The 17,539-nt window shown below is 41.8% G+C and overlaps 1 protein-coding gene across 1 annotated transcript in view; it reads left to right on the top strand.

The window, feature by feature from the left end:
- The first annotated feature begins 3,910 nt into the window (after positions 1 to 3,910).
- The window catches only part of INSC (INSC spindle orientation adaptor protein), a 143,091-nt gene continuing 129,462 nt past the window's right edge, over positions 3,911 to 17,539 (top strand). Inside the window, exon 1 of the mRNA XM_075048012.1 lies at positions 3,911 to 4,043. The gene's annotated coding sequence lies outside the window, so the exon portion shown is untranslated. The remainder of the gene's footprint in view (positions 4,044 to 17,539) is intronic.

The raw sequence follows: 17,539 nt of genomic DNA, 5'->3' as shown, positions 1-17,539 counted from the left end.
AGGAAATAAAATGGGCTTGAAGCGAGTTGCTGGAGAGGTACATACAGGATGGCACAGCCATGGAAAGCTTTTTTTTTTTTTGCAGGAGTTACGTACCAGTCTTCATACTGACTTAATGAACAGGAGGAAGCCCATATTTTTCTTGGGCCTGGAAAGCAAATGTGGTCTAAGAGTACAAGGTTTACTACCAGTGTAATCAGCTAGAGTAGTGTGAGCGACTGTGTGCCAACTTTCTTTTGCCTCCTGTGTACCTGGCCCAATTAACTCCATTCTTCATTCTTCAGTCATCTCCCCAGGTGGCTATCTGGTCTTAATGGGCCATAAAATGGGTGGCACTGGTCCATATGGAAATGCCCTGTGGTATGGGGGGTCTTGTAGCCCTCCATAGGGATCCCTGAGAGTGTCAGAGGTGGCAGTGCTGTCTAAAAGGAAATTCAGAGGATGAGTACCCGTGCTCTTTTCCTGATTGCTGGAAGAGTCTTTTTGAATAATGTAGGTCATCAGATGAAAGCTAGATTGGTTTGGGAGGGCTACACAGGGGACCCAACGGAGTGAACTTCTGTTAAGCACAAAGGGAAGAACTTCAGCTGGGATTAGATACTGTTGTCCTTATCTCTTAAGCAAGAAGGTTTTTTCTTTGATTCTCCCTCCCTCCCGCCCTCCCTCCCAAGTGGCAATTAGCCTTAACTTTTCTAACTGGACTTCTAAACGGATTGTGCTTAGTCGCAAGTCAAGTAGCTCAGTTGCTTCCCTGCTATCCTCGCCGTGTTTTCTGGACTCTAACCCTCCATCTGCAGAGGCTGACGGGGTGGGAGGTAGCCAGGGACAGACAGTCTGGTGAAAGACGCTCCCTCTGCAGACATCAGAGTCCAAAGTCGGAGCCCTGGGAAGGCCTGAACTTCTGCAGGCCAAGCTCCACAGGGAGGGAAAGCACCTCATGCTGGGAACCCAGCAGAAGGAAAGACATCCACTGGTTTTGGGTAGGCTCATACTTGAAAATGCATTGAAAACATTTTAGCGGGCTTGTGACCTTTAAAAGAGATTAGAGCTACTTATTAGTTCATTTCTACCTTAGAATGTTTATTTGAGTATGTGCTCTATATTAAGTGTGAATAGCATGCAAGTGGCTTTCTTCAGTATTTCACAGAAATTGCGCAGAGCCAAGAAATGTATTTGATTACATATACCTATTCCTTGGGGTCTTCCATGGAGATGTGCTCAAACTCAGGATATTATCCAGAGAATCAGGATTTAAACTGTTGATTGAAACTGGAGTAGATCAGATGAGAAGATCTGGGACTCTGCGAGACTTTATGGCTAAGCCAAACTTCTCAGATCCTGTCTTTCTATGTGCTATTTCTGAGCATAGCTTTGACATCCAGGCACTATATTGATCTTCTTAGTGTAAGAAAGAGGTGTTGCCAAACAAAAATCTAATAGTCTGGCAAACTGACTCAAATCTACTAGGAGTGGTTTGAAGGAAGACTGAGAATCGGGAAGTTGGTTTTCTGACTCTTATTTTGCTGGGAAAGTCATGACACATGGGGATAATACACCTGCTCTGTGTCACTCTTATTCATCTAGCAAATCTAGAATATTCTGTGAAAGTAAACCTGCCCAGCTCTCCTGTCACATGGGAAAAAACTTGTGGCACAGCCAGAAACAGTTGGGAATCATTCCTCTGTGAGCTCCTGTGGGGATGCAGGGCCACTGGTGCCATGTCTGGTGGCCTAAATGGGCATAATTTCCCTCCTGATTGCAGAGGAACCAGGTAATAACCCATTTCACTTCTTTCTCTTTGTGTTTAGGAGGAAAAGGGTCAAGTACCGCTCTATATGCCATGCCTAGCTCTGAAAACTGACCACAGTATTCAATAGACCAAATTACTTGCCTGATGCATTTCAGGAATTGAAAATTTGTTCTCAAACATGCTTATTTTTGGGCCTTCATCCCCAGTTAGATCAAGTGAAAACAATCTGGTTTCTGTGGTTCTGAATGCTCTCTCACGTGGAGCTGCACATGATCATTTGTGATACCAGAATGCCAACTCATCAAAATTGCAATAAATCAGACCTAGTAGACACCAGTGAAAAGTTACTTCTAGAGCAATGGTGCTGTTTTTATATGCTCACATCCCCAGACTGTGTACCCTGGCAGAACCCTGAAGTAGTCAGTGAAGCCACGTCAATTTGTCTCTGGCCAGGATAGGCCCTCATAGGTTTAGGTAAGTGATATCTATGAGAAGGAAGGATAGAATCTGTAACCTTGGATCATACAAGTGTGCCTGGAGAGTGCCAAGATTAAAACCAGCGCTGCTGGCACCCATCAGATTTAAGTTAGCAGCCTCTCCATGCAAACCCAAATGCACCTCACTGACTTCAAGAATTGTTAGGGAAACCCAAAACGCCCAGATGGTGATGGGTCACTGATAGCCAGAAACTGCTCGCGCTCATGCTTTTTGGGTTCTTAGTCAGGAAGGAGTTAAAACCAGTGCTGGAAGGGAGCTGAAATATTCAGAGTAAGAGATTTCCAGAGGGGGCTGTGCTGGACAAGGTTGGGCTTAGCGCTTTCAGCTGCTCTTCTGCTCTCTTCAAACGTGAAAGGTGTAACAAACACGCTGGTCGCAGGGGCTCCCAAGGCATGGCTCACACCCAAGTCATTTGGTATTTGCCCAGTTGAAGCATCCAGAAGTTTTGGAAGTCGAGCCTGGCTTGCCCTGGAGTTGGGGCACAGCGCGAGGCGGCTGAGAGCCATCCTGCGTCGCCCGTGCCAGGCTGCTGAGGCGCCCCGGTCGGGTGCAGGTGCACCAGCACCCACGTCCTCCATTTGACTGTGTGGGCTAGCGGGGACACAGACACGCTGCCCTTCTCAGCGCAGTGGAGTCAGGGTTAGTGAAAACGTGTTGCTTTATTTTCACTGCTGTAATTTCAGCAGAGCAAACATGAAAAGGAACAAAAATCAGATGACGTGGGCAGCATGGACTCTGTCTCCCCATACGGGTTTGCCACAACAAGGTGGTGCACCTCGCCTGAGGCAGGACTTCCTACGCTGCCAGGGCTCAAATCCCCATTTCTTTCCAGAGCCGGGCACCGGACCTACACCCTCCGTCACCAGCTCTGCCTCTCCCCTCGGGGGGTGCAAACTTCGTCCTCCAGCTTTCGCTGCGGGGCAGCGGCTGCCGAGGTCCCGCAGGGAGACTGCGGCCCGGGCTGGACCCGGGGAGGCAAAAGCAGGAGTGCCAAACAAACCTTGGTGAAAACTGATCGTCTTGTGGCTAAACTCTTAATTCCTCTGGGGTGTTGAAGGTCTGCCGAGGGCAACCAGAGAACTCGTTTGGCTCTCTGCAGCCAGCTGTGCGTGCATGGCGGGGTAGTTCAAACTCACTGAGGCAGTACGGCTGTTTGTCATATTATTCACTTTAAAAAGTGGATCATCCCATGTTAATTTTCCTTCTCACATACGTCAAAAGCAATGTCTGATTCAGAAGTGAGAATATTACACGTGTCGCCTCTGATACTGAGTAAGTCAGGCAGCGACATGGCACAAAATGCGTTCATGGAGTCCTTACTGCACTGGGGTCGTGCCTGCAGCACACGCAGCTGGAGACCAGGTATAAAAAACTTAAATTCAAAAAAGTCTCTTGGAAGTACTTCTCGAGAACAGAGCATTTTGAAAGTGCTGTATTTCCAACCAGCGAGGGACGCATTAGGAATAGCTTTTTTGTTAGCTAATTTCTGTCCTTAAGAGGATGCTGCTTCCTTCCTCTCTTCATTTAATTCCTTTGCTGCTTTGACCTTCACCTGTGCAACTCACTCACTGAAATCCTCCCGGGAGGATCAGTGTCAGCTCTAATAAGCCAGCTGTCACTTTACACCAAACAGAAAGTAAATGTTTCATTTGTTAAATGGGCCAGCAGAATGCATTGCCTTTTTCTACCATCCTTGATTTTCTTCTAGGGGAAAGTGTTTTACTTTTATGTGACTGAAAGTGCATAAAGTGGATGTGAAGCTGCAGATTTAAGTGTCTTGAATGAAGACTGTTATGTAAGACTTTTCTTTATTTACCAGTTGTACTGAAATATGATCAGTGTTACAGCACAGGGTCTGGTTGCAATGAATTTTCTTGTGTTTCCAGTGAGAAGATAAGGGATATGCTGTGTAAGGAGCGCACCGGGAATTTCTTTTTTTTAGCAAGCTGCACAGGAAGGCACAGGGAAAGTAAGATTATTGCACTGAGCTCTTGGCTGCTGATGCAGGGCACAACGCTGCTTCTTGTTGGGACTTTTGCCATTGACTTGAATGTGAGCAGGACAGCTTTTCTCTGTCATAGCTTCTGTTGTGTTTGTTTATTGCTCCCCTTCCACTGCTGTTTGGTGCTGACAAGCTCAGCCTGTGCCTCTACCAGCTTGCACAGGTGGGTTAGATTTACATTAATAAGCTTGGAAAGTATTTGAGAGTGGGTGTTGAGGGGAGTACTTATTTTTTTGTGACTTTCATATAGAAGCTGGTGTTTGGGGGTTGAAGTCAGTAGCTTACGGAGTGCTGCTTTTGAAACAATGTTTGACAAACATGAAATCAGTGCGTGTCGCTGACCAACCACTGCAGTGGAGAGCAATTTGAGACAGGAAAAGGTGGTAGCTTCAGCGCATGAGAGGAAGGCTGTGGCTTTTTTTCTATGAACCTGGAAGTTGCGTAAGTATGTTTGCTTCTGTGGATTTGTCTCTGTAGTTGTTTTCTTTTAAGCTGAACCCAAGCCCATGTGTGCAGCTAGATGATGATGGTGCACCACCATCCTCTGGCTCTGCAGTGAAGCTGTATGAAACCAGCCCTTCTTCTCATGTAAAGTAAGGCCCCTTGGCGATGCTCCTGAGGGCACTGGCTGCTCAGCTCCCAGGGCAGCCGAGAGTCTTCTTGCTCAATGTTGTTTGGGGGTATCTCCGCAGCAGTGCAGCAATACCCCATGGGCTCTCTCCTCTCCGTGGGCAGTTCCCCATGAGCTCTTCAAACATCTGACGCACTGCTGTACTGCAGGAGCCTTTGCCAACAGAAGCTAAGGGACAGCAAGTCGCTTAGCGCTTGTTGCGGGAGGCTGCTCTAGCTTTACCCTGGAGATTAGCTTTTCACCTCGCTGGCTGCAGAAGTGGGGAAGGTAGCTTGTCTCTTGTTTTTCCGGGCATTTAGTTTGCCCTTGTCTCGTGGCCTGCAAAGGCTGGAGACTCGGGGCCAAAATCCCTCTTTGTTGGCACCCTAATTTATGCTCTAAACTAGGTGTTTGCAGTAACTGAAATAGATATCTATGAGAATGATTTGAAGATATTTAAATCTAGTTATGTCTGTGATATATTGTCTGTCAGTCTGACTGAGCTTTGAAACATCATGTGTAGGACAGATATATGTCTGTCTTCTATGCAAGTATCTCTCAATGTATCAGGAAAGGCCTTGAAAACTTCAAATCAGAACCTTGTGCTTGGCCCTGCTCTGCAACGAGCATCCCTAATCGCAAAGAAATGGTTCTGGTTTTGTTGGTTCAGTTTCCAAGATTTGTGTCAAAGTTTTTCTTGGATGTATCTGATGGATGTATCTTTAAGGCTGTGACTTGCATAGATTGGTGAATCTGATATTTAGTAATGGGTTGGGTTGTGTTTTTTTTTTGGTCCACTTCAAAATTTCCTCCCCCCCCCCCCCCCCCCCCCCCCAAAAAAAAAAAAAAAGAAAATACCTACAAAAAGGGGCTACCTAATCATTAGGGAAAAAAACCACCACCAAAACTTCTGGCCATAGCAAAACTGCACCCTAAGCGAAGTATTCTGTGGCCATTAAGCTGCACAGCTTTGAATAATTGGCTTTCTCAACAATGGCTCAAGTTTTTGGCTTTTCAAGTGAATGGAGCTAGAGACCACAGAATAACTGTCTGTTCAAGCCACTGCCTAGGTGAAAGCACACCTGGGGTAAAGGAGTCAAGACTTTTTATAAAAAAAAGAAAAATGGATAGCTTCATTTTCAAGAGATCTGGGATTGAATTTATTTAAATAAAAAGTGCATATTTAAGTGTATGATTGTACAAACTTATATACAGAAACAGCAACAGATAATCAGCCTGTAAAACGTGTAAGCAATAGATATCTTTCAGCCTATGTTCCTTGCAAATAAACCTAGAGAAACAAAGAAGTTTCTTTTATGGTTAGATCCCATCGTGGGAAAGAAGTCAAGTAATTGGTAGACTAGGTGTAATTCCTTCCTGTTGTATTTGGCGAATAGGCAACACACAATTCAAAAGATAGTTCAGATTTCATCTTTGATAAAATCTGGTCCATGTCACTCCCTGTGGAAGTGAACACAGCTACGAGTTAGGAAATTGCAATGTTCCGTTGTGTTGGTACAAGGCACCTGTGTGAGGCTTTGCAGACAGTTTATTCAGTATGCTCCAAGAGTACTGAAACTGGGCAACTGAACACTTGTTAATGTTGAAACAAATTGTGATTCATGAACTCAGACTTTTCTCTAAACTTTATATTACTTGGAGCCTTCTGTGACAGTCTCTGTCCTAGAGCAAGAAGCCATAGCATGATATAGCACACTATACATACAGTGAGTCTATTGCAGAGTTTTGCCCTAGACATAGGGATTTTACTACTTACAGTCTCCATATATGAATTAGTAAAAATATAGGTCTCCTTCTTGGCAATTTGTGTTCTAGATCTGGGTTTAGGGCCTTATCTTGGACATTACAAAAATACCCTGGAGGAGCTGATGTAAAACATCAGCATCCTCAAATTATCTCATTTGAAATATTTGCACCTTTCTTGGCTGGAACACCACCTTACTCTCATCTTCAAATTAGGGTTTCTACAGTCACTTGTGAGAAAGCTTTCCTGGCCAGAGAATTTCTCTGTTCCATGTGTTAAGGATTAACTGGTTTAGTAACTTTTAAGACTGTGTTTCCCTCCCCAGTTCTTTTCCTCAGAAAAGCGATGTTGGTAGGCACCCATAGCAGTCCCTAAATACGATAGTCCTGAGTGCCCTGCTGCAGGGGCACCGCCCGTGCAAAGATGTAGGGCTGCTGGGGAATTAGTTACCACAAGAAAACAAACAAAACCAAACCCCAACTGGCTGGACAGTCAACGTCAGGGGATTTGGCAAAGAATTGTAAATCACTACTTTTTTTAATCTGAAGTATCATTTTGAAATCAATATCTCTGAAACTGGAATAAATCTGAAATATGCTTCCTGGTAAAGTGTCCTCTAAGCTTTCCTTGCTATTTTGTTGTCCTCTACAAATGGAAAAGCAATTGACTGGCTCTGAAATGTAGAATTTGGAGGGAAAATTTTGCACCTCCTGAATCTGTTTAACTTTGAAAGTGAAATTGATGTGTGGTTGTGATTATGTGCTACATGTGTGGACCTACATTTGCACTTACAAGCTGCAGCTGAGGTTTTATAGCTAGGGATGCAAATTTGTGTTGATTCCTGCTTAGAGGTTGGTTTTTCTATGCTTTGGAAGATGAGGTAGCTTTTTGATTTTTTTTTTTTTGTTCTGCTCAACTAGACATAGGTGTGCATGTTTGCTGTTTTTTTTAGGGGGAATGGAGTTTTAAAAAAAAAAAAGAGCTTGGCTCATAATTACCATGCGAATGGAAAATGTGTTTCCAAGTGTGTTGGGATTAATACAGCCAATACCTGTGAGACCTCATTTCAGTCAAACAGCAGATGCTGTAAATTCCTCAGTAAGTACTTTGGAGTTAGTATTCTTCTCCTGAGTGTATAAATCTGACCTCTTCCCCACTTCTTTTCTCTAAGCTCCAGCCTCCCCCCCCCCCCCCCCCCCCCATCTGCTTTCCCTTACTGTCTCTAAAATGCCCCAAAGCTCCCACTGGCAGTCCAAAAAAGCGTACAACTTCCCATCAAGACCTTCAGAATAGCTGTGTACAGTGAAGATTATCTCACATTGGATCTGTTCAGCTCTAGCAAAAGTTAGGATTTATGCAATTATTTTCATAATATCCTGCAGGACCCAATGCATGTCACAGAAAGGTCAATGATAAAATAGGCCTGGGTACTACAAACAGGTCCAAAATGATGTAACGGTAAATTGTAGTGCTGGTAAGTGTCTTGTTGGTGTGGAATGGCAGGATTGTGACAAAAATAGAGTCTTTGTTTTGTTCTGAGCGTCATGGGGACTGTTTTCTGCGGATGTGAAAGCAGAGAGAGGGTGTGCTGTAAATTGCCAGGACTACTATGAAGCCCTTTGCCAACCTGTTAGTGTTGCTTCCTTATAATAAGGTACAAAAATGGCAAAACAGTTTGGTCATAGTTGTGGACGTGCCACTGCTATGTTTTGTTTCTAAACAAAAAATAGGACAAATATGCAAAATAGGTAGGACAGATGTCACTTCTCTCTCAATTTGATAATATAAATTTCTAATGCTTCTGAATCCTCCATACTCCCTTCATGATGATAGGTGGAAATTGAACCACCATCTTAATTTTGATGCTGATCTGAGCATGATAACAATCCAGATAAGGTTCAATGAAGATTGACAGAAACACGCTGTTTGTCACATTGGAGACTATCATTACAGCACAATTCCTTGTCCAAACTAAAGCCAAAGGTGGAAGGATGCTCTCTGGGTGCTAAGGATTGTGTACTTTGTCACTGTACTAATAGACAAAAGAGAAGAGTTTACTACTTTTACAAAGTAGCTTAATTCAATTGTCTTTAGGAAATTATTTTAAGACGAACAAAAAAGGAAACCAAAAGTCCTGTTCTAGAGGTGCAAGAAACTGTGGGACTTCAGACTCCTACAAATCCCTTTCTAAAAATGATCCTACTCAAACTGCATAAGACAAACACTATTTTTGTCTCTTTTGCTAGTAGCTCTTAATGGGAATGGCAGGTACCCACCCTGTAGTGCTCAAGAGCAGTGCCAGAGCTCAAGAGCTAGTGCTCTGTCATTCCACCTCTCATCAAAAACCCCTATGTGCAGAAGAATGACCTTGTGACAGGACATGTTCTAGATAATATTGTTTGATATAAGAATATTCTTTTTCTTCTCTTAGTTTCTTGGGGGTTTCCATGGATAAACATGCCATCTAAACAAGGTACTTAAAACCCATGCATTTTCCTAGAGTGAAGTTATTTCACAAACACCTGGTGGCAGATTTTGGAGCTATTTCCATGGAGAGGCTGGCAATTGTGCCTAAAGGACGGACAGGAGAATAGTTTGGGATTAATCAGGTTCCTTGTACCTGGAGTCCTCCTTTGTGGTTTCTGCCTTTATGATCCTGGTTGGCAGCTCTTGCACCTAATGGTACATTGTATGAGAATTTAAGCTTTTCTTTTGAATCTTGCAGTTTCTGGACACGGCTAGGAAGATGGAATTATTTGTGTCAATCTTGTTATTTGTTTCTATTTTCAACAGAATTTTATTTGCCTTTGTCAAAACCTGAGCACAAGAAGCTATGTCAGAAAATAATAGTAAATAAAACTCATTATAAACAAAACAAAAACATTGTTTAGCACTGTGAATCTCTACCGTTTGCCAAAGGCAGACTACAGTTTAATGGGCTTTGAAAATAGAAACATTAATCAGATCTAATTCTATGGAAAATAAATGAGGCAATTCTTATCACATGAATAAATTTTTCCTTTAGAATATTGTTTTGCACCAGTATTGCTTCAAGTACCATTTATGTAATCTCCTAATGAAAGGCCTCTCTAACAGATAGCACGCCAGGTACAGAAAAGGCTCAAAATTCCCAATTCCTTTCGAAAGCAAATACGGTGTGTCAGAAAGGAGAGGAGAAGGTGGGGGGAAAGAGTAAGGAGCTAGAACTCATTTTTTTTTTAATAATAAGAACGGTGAACTAGTAGGGGAGAAAAGTTCTCATAAAAGGATAATATGTAAAGAGTTTTTCACACTGCCTCAAGTTTTCTTTGTTAAAAATGTATTCAAGTTGTCTAGAGCTTTTTTCAATTTAAAATAGTTTTTCTCCCCACCCCCCAGCCTAGGCACCTCCAAAATAAATTGAAGGAATGGGCACAGGGGTAATTGGTTTGAAGAAAATGACAGGAATGTGAAAGAGGGAATAATATTGCTAAAGAGGGAATAATGCTGCTTGAAGGAGGGAACTGACCCATCACGGTGCTGTAGAAGTAGTCTTTTAGCTTTCACTTTGTATTAACTCAATTGCTTTATTAGTTATTACATATACTAAATATAAGTAACTATAACTCTAGATTTTGAAGAAATAACAAAGTGCAACTTTATGCACCAAATCAATCTGTTCATTACTTGTTATGGACTTGATTCCATAAACAAAGTGCCCATCAGTGGACATGAGATCATATCTTAAATGCCAGACAAACCCTGTAACAGCTCCAGGTCTCTGTAAGGCAATGCTTGCCTCCCTTTGACCTGGCTGCTGCTCTTGGAAAGAATATTGGGAGCTGCTGCCTGTTCCTCTCCTCGGTGCCAGCTGCCCAGAGAAAGCACAAAGGGCACAGACCAGAGTCTTCGCAGAGGGAGACCTGTAGTTTGGCTCAAGCTCTGATTCATTGAGGCTGAGCTTCATGATTTCCAGTAAAAACAAAAAAGTACACTTGTGACAAAAGCTTTTTATTCTTATTTTGATTGCTGTGGAGTTTAATTGCCTCAAACTGGGGCCAGCCGTTGTTCTGTCTTGTGGTTAAGTAACTCTGGCAAGTATGATGGCTTGCAATTACTGTGCAAACTATCATTTTTCCATTTCAAAAGTTACCATTTCTCCATGCTTACTGCATTATCCAACATGCCACAATTATGCACATCTTCAGAGAGAGGAAATGGCTGTGGCACATCACATACTGTGGTGTGGCAAGTGTAGGGAAAAGTATTTTGGGTGTTTCTGTGGTAACTGTTCTTATGGAGCCAAATCTTCCTAAGTGTCTGAAAAGACAATTTGGTTCATTGCACATACTGTAATGTACTTCCTAGGAAGACTTTAGACCAGTTATTAATCTTTAAGTGTTTTATACATATGTGTAGGAAGGTAAATATGATGTAAATTGTAGGAAGAATAAATTAGTGAATACCCAAAGTCTCATTTAGTCATAGGCACACATGAGAACAGGATCCAGGAGTCAAGAAGGCCCAATATCTTTTTCTAAGTAGGCAATGGTCTCAAATGCTGAAATTAAAACAGATGTGCAAGCAGACCACTTCCTACAGGAACTGCTAAACCAGCAGATTGGCAGTGCCAGACCTGGGAAAACTGTGCTGTGTCGGTATTTGTTCTGATTTGCTCTTTGGCTTCCTGGAATTTGTAGAGTTCAAACTCAAATATGTGGTATCTAAAAGCAAAGCAAGAATTAATCCTGATCTTGCCTTTTTGTCAGGGGTTTGCTATTTATTTTTTCAGGCAATACACAATCTGCATATGACACACTGTGAGTGGGAAGACAGGGGTTTCGTCATTGTCTGATCTCTGATGTGCTGGGTTCCTGGTGGCTTCAGTGTTGTGGAAGAGGAAGGATATTTACAGATGGATTTGGATGCGTAAGATCTGCTGCAAAAATAGATGCAATTTTAACATAACCTTACACAAGAGGCATATAAATTCTTCTGCCTTTTGCCAGTGAATTAACTAGGGATGTTGAAAAGTTATGTCAATCTCTCTTTTGCCAAAAGCTGTTGGGGAGATCTACGGTACAGCCTCTAATTTGACAACTTTCTGCTCTTGTAGAGCTAATCTGTTAAGCTAATTTTTTTTCAGTAAGAGACAAACTTTGCATAGGGATGTTGATTAATAGGTTATTATACAAATATAGTACAAGATCACTGTTTGTTGGTTTAATTTTTTTAATGTTAACAGAGATGTAATAATAACCATGTTCAAACACTTTGATAGCTTGATGTACTGGGATGGCCAAAGACTTCAGCTTCTCTTCTTGTTCTTTCATGATAGAGCCTTTCATGGCTTTGGGACAGCTGGTAAACACTTGCTTCACTCTGCATAAAGGGTGGAATCAGCTGTGTTTATCGTTGAACAATATAGTGATGATTTGGGGAAGAAGAGACTAAAAGCAGCAGGGAAATAAAATCCTGAAGCGTGGCTGTGACCGCTGTTTGGCAGCCCATCTAATATAGGAAGTCTTGTCTCTTCCTCAAAGTTCTTTGGAGTTCAGGACATGCCTGTCTTGGGTCTTTCCCATGTCTGTAATGTTTTCATGATATATTTACATTTGTCCTGGTCTAGTCTGTGGCTTTGCTCATGCTTGTGTCTCGCCTGGTGGAGGGGAGGCTGCAACCCCTTCCTGCAGCAACACCAATACCAAAGACCTCCTCTCCCAAAGACCACACACGGTGTTTTACGTGGCTTCTGCTACAATAAATCAAATAAGGCAGCCACCTATGTAGGGCTTTTAAGAGCTGACTTTTTGTTTTGTCTCGGTGGCAGTTTTAATAGTGTGTTAGTACTCTGTGTGTCTGTCTAATATTAATGACAGAAAAACAGGACACAATTTAGAACTTGTATTTTATGATGGCTTTAGTATTCCTTGAAAAGTGGTGGAGATTCAGGTGAATCGCTCTGCAAATTCATTTATACAGTTAATGATATATATGTTTAGGTGAGAAGTGGTTAAACTTGGAGAGGTTTCTTAATATGTTTATAAAAATTCACTGGATGGCCAGTTAATAGATAAATTATAAAATGATGGAAAGGTTATGTACTAGAAATCTGTTAACAATGAGTGAAAGAAGATTCAGTTCTGTAGATATGTCTGTAATCTCTTTAATCTCTTGGATTCTTAAAAGCTCTCTTAGAGCCATCCGAAAGGCTTTATGCTTGATAAACTTAGCATAAAAGTGTCTGGTGTACCAGTTTTACAGTAAGCTTTCTTGTCTGAGAAGGGGAGTGTGGTACCAGGGAGGCCAGAAACCTCCCAGGTGTTACTAATAAAATCAGTTATTGCCTTTCTGTACAAGTACACAGTGTGCATGGAATGAACAAAGCCTCCCTCTGCCTCCTGCTCGCTGTTTATGAAGCGTGCTAAGCAAGAGGGGGAGTTACCTTTATCTAGCCAAAGAAGTAGCTTTGCCCATTCTCATACCCCTTTGAAACAAAAGGAAGCTAGACCTGGCTCTCATCGTGGCTCTGATTCAATGGTAGCTGCATGCAGTCCCTCCTCGGACTGTGAGCACGATTTTGTAACATTGCCCTCAAATACTGTGCGAATGGATCAAAACCACTACACTAATACATTAAAATATAAGCAAACAGCGAGAAAACTTTTGAGATGTTTATGGTTTGTCCAAAGTAACAAAAGCGATGCATCTTAGAAAAGGATTTCAGTGGAATTGCTTGAATGCTGAGCAGTTGGCCAGACTTCAACGCAAGTCAGCTCTGTTGACAGGAATCTGTCATAATTCAGTGCTGATCAATATTGGTATACTGCAGTCCTTGTTTATGACATGGAAAAAAAGGGTATTGCTAAAAGAAAGCTTAAGATACTGCTATAAAAACTGTTAGGCCTCACTGTATGTAGCTGTAGTTTGTTATAGTGCTATTGCAGAAGAGTAAAGTCCAGATTTTGAAGTGCCACTAGAAATTGTAGGCAATAGCATAATTAGATCAAATGCAAGGTATGGTGTTTTTAGTGTTGCGGTATCAAAATAATATTCTCTGGTCTGACAAACCTCTGGTGATGAAAAGAAGTGCTTGTACTGACAAGAAGTCAGTAGGTTCACTTGATAAATAAGGTTCACAATAGTGGACCATTGTATTTATTCTGGAGAGCCCTTATCACTCCTTTGGGATGTGAGCGTGGGATGAAGTTCTCTTTGAGCATTGCAGTGCTGGTTGCTACAGTGGAAACGCTGTCCCTCGTTTGAAGGATCTGTGCTTTCTAGTGATATATGAAAGAAGACATTTCTTGTTGGGTAGTTAAATGAGATTAATATATGCCAGTCTGGGATTTCTTGGCCAAATACATATACTTATGCTGTTATGTGCACTTGCAGGAAGTTTGAAGCACCCAGGAAGTATTGGACTACTGCATTTTAAGTACTGTGACTGTATCTCTGCAGTAAATATGCTTCGCTTTCAAAGTGCTGGAGCTACTGTATGTATGATAGAGCTACACTTGGATTTCCAGTATTACTGATCCGTGGCACGTAACCAAAAATATTGGGATGTTTCGTGTATTAATAGGCTTATTGTGTGTTGGGGGATCCCAGATTAACAGAAGGATTCTTCAAAAGTTCTGTGCACAATGAACTCCTGCTTTATACATGGGGAACTTAGTCCAGTGTGGGTTTTGGATTTTTGTTACAAGGTAAAGATGAGTAGGTGTGGTGGGTTGCTACTAGAACCTGGGACTTTTTGGTGGTGTGTCTCAGTGAGCCGATGTCAGAGACATACTCGTGTATGCAGGCAAGGCTTATGCTAACCTGGTTTATTTTATTTTTTCTTTTTTTTATTTAAAGAAAGAGAGACAATCTTATATGCTTCCATATGTTGTTTTTTTCCCTAGTATCCTGGCTTTCTACATTTGACATTCAAAACACTCATTTGTGCAAATAATTTCTGTAGAGGGTAATATTTCAGGGGATCAGAGGCTGAATGATGAAAAGGCAGATGCTTGTCAGCCACCCATGCTGCATCATACCCACAGTGTGCTGACACCTCGTTCATGTGTTAAAACATTGTCCTCCTGACAGATGTGTAGCCCTTGCATTGTCCCTTGTTACTGTAAAGGACAGCATGTGCAGAGACTTGTCAGGGTATTGGTAAAGAATGAGACAAACTTGCATATAACTAAAAGCAGCCTCAATTTGCCATCCCTTGTTTTTCTTTTTTTCTAAACGATAAACTAATTTGTATCTAAGTTTGTGAGTTGTGATATCATTGTCCCGTGTTCAACTTCTTATTCACAAGATCGTCTCCACTCATGCTGTTTTTTCTGCATGAATCTATGTTGTTTGCAAGACCATCGCTTGCCTACAACTATGTGTCTTTGGTACTATTTCTTCATTGCAACACACATCTAACGACTTGGTTGCTACGCATCGTGTTTCTAGTACGAAAGCGGTGGAAGTCTGTACAGCATATTGCTGTGTCTCATATTTTATCATTTGAAATAGATTGCCAACTACAATCTGTGTACATTTAATTTGTCTAAAAAAACCCACCCATGTTGGCCAAATTTTCACATCTTGGAGTTATTCAATTTACCCTAATGGTCTTTAGCTGGGAGTTATGTTCACACAATGGAGGATAACATAGACTGAATTTTTTTTTGTCAGACCTATTAAAATTTTGAACTTGATGAGTTTCCATCCAGTCCAGAAAATACAGGTTTCTGAGTGTGTCCTGTATACCTGTCAAATCTGGTAACCAGGACCTAGATTTGTTGAGGCTACTGGAAGATGAAGGAATAGTATAAAGCAAGAAATGATGGGAGGAATGTGATTATTTCTAATCTAGAGTGATTGGAGGGCTGGACCACCAGCTTGTGTCCAAGTGACACCATGTCAAAAGCATAACTGTGTTGAGGCAACTCAGGGGAAGCAGACTTCTGCATCTGCTCTGCCGCAGCTCCTTCCTAGATAATACACTGCAGTTATGTCCTTCTTGGAGTTTGAGGGGAAACCAAAACTTTCAGATGTTGTAGTTTTGTTCTTGACTTCTTCATATAAACATCTCCCCCCCCCCCCCCCCGCCCCCCAATAAACCCCCAAGCCCTAATGTCTTTAAGGACTTACTTCATAAATAAGCACTACTGAAGATCCTAATGCATACACTTACCATGAAGGTGGACCACATAACAGCGCTGAGAAACCTGTATTGAAAACCATTCCACAGTGCTAAATATGAAGGGGCAACCCAAGGAAGTTTCATTTCGGTAGAGCTGATCAACTAAATAGGCAGGAGAGAAAGGCAGGTGAAGGGGAAGAATAGCTCTCTGCTGTTTAAGGTTTTTTTGGTAGAATATAAAATAAGCCTTTAGTCCAACAAAGCAGAAACTTGCTTTATTTGATAAAGAACATGCTCAAATCTTAATGCAATAAATTGGCCTTAAGCATATGCTCTATATCTTCCCAGCTAGACATGCCTTTTGCTGAATCAGGGTGTAAGTGACTCACTGGGCTGCATGAGAACCAGGGACAGAATCAGACTGGTGCTCTAACCAGAAAACCATGTCTGTCCAGAAAAGTGCGTTGCTTCCAAATGAGCTACCAGGGGCAGCTGCTTCCAAAGAGCCCTTAAGGTAGGTGTGCTGTGCAGCCATTCCCTATGAGGCATTACAAAAAATGTTTTGAGTCTAAGCGATTGCATGGGGGGCATGTTCTTTTAAGCATTGTTCTTACTGGAAGTTTCTGTACCAGGTTTCTCTTTAATTTCTTCAAGAGCTATGTCAAAGGCTTAGAAACCACTTTTACTCCATGCATTTTAATGGAGAAACAGCAGCTGTGGTGAGGCAAGCCTCAGGTGGCCCATGTTCCAAACCATGGGGTGTTTGGAGAGGTTAAAGGCAAGCGCCGAAGGACAATGCAACTAATTTCAGTGAAGATTCACAAGCAGCTTAGCTGAGAAGTGCTGAGGTTGCTGGCCCTAATGTAACAAAGCACTTAAGCAGGTGTCAGGTTTTAAACATGTGAGGTTTTTCATTTTGGTTCCTATGAACATCTTTAAGTACTTTGCTGGATTGGGATCCTGGCAGGACTGAAACCCTGGATATCTTTGCACATCAAGCAGTGTAAGTTAAAGCAAGAATTTTTCTAGACTTGCAGCTTTTCCTTAAATTATGTATCGTAGGTATGCTATTTCCCTTTTGGTTGTTCTTGCTTGCTTCTGTGCTTGAAAGAGTTTACTGTTTTTTATAATATTTAAGATTCTACATTCTCTTGCTATTAGATATGCAAACAAGTTTAAAGAGCTTAGGGATAACAAACAAACGAAAAAACCCTCCCAAACCTCACAAAATTTAAATCAACAGAAAACACTCCTCTTCCAGAGCTTTGAGGCTGTCCATAGAAAGAATTGCAATTTTGTCAAATAAGTCATTGCAGAGAAGGAATTATTTGTATTCCAGCCTGCAAAAAAGAGGTGAGTTTGAGAGTTGTATTTGCACTTAGCATGATGGCAACAGCTGAGCTTATGCCTTTCCTCTGAAACAAAATGTGCTCAGGTAAGAACTCACAGCTAACAGCAAATGGTCATAAATGATGTATTAGTTATACTAGAAAATGAGTGCTATTGAGCTTGATTCTGCTTATGTTTCATGATTGCATATACGCCCCTCTGTGTCTCTTTGGTGGTGATACCCTTCTCTTTTGTAAAGTTTCTTCATGCTGTTTTTATATATTATTGAAGAAGGAATTGGGAGGCTGAATGGCAAATACTGTATCCAATCAATTTTTCGAAAGGTGTTAGTTGTTAGCATAAACTAGCCGAATTAAATGCTAAGAACTGTCAAATGACTTTTCAGCATAGAATGACATATGTTCCTTTTGGCTGAGGAGAAGAAAGCCGAACCAAGGCTGGGAGAGCTGTCATGA

This window comes from Buteo buteo, chromosome 16, assembly GCF_964188355.1.
Source record: "Buteo buteo chromosome 16, bButBut1.hap1.1, whole genome shotgun sequence".
Classification (NCBI taxonomy): Eukaryota; Metazoa; Chordata; class Aves; order Accipitriformes; family Accipitridae; genus Buteo; species Buteo buteo.
The sequence above is the reverse complement of the archived record's forward strand: the minus strand, read 5'-3'. Positions and strand labels throughout refer to the sequence as shown.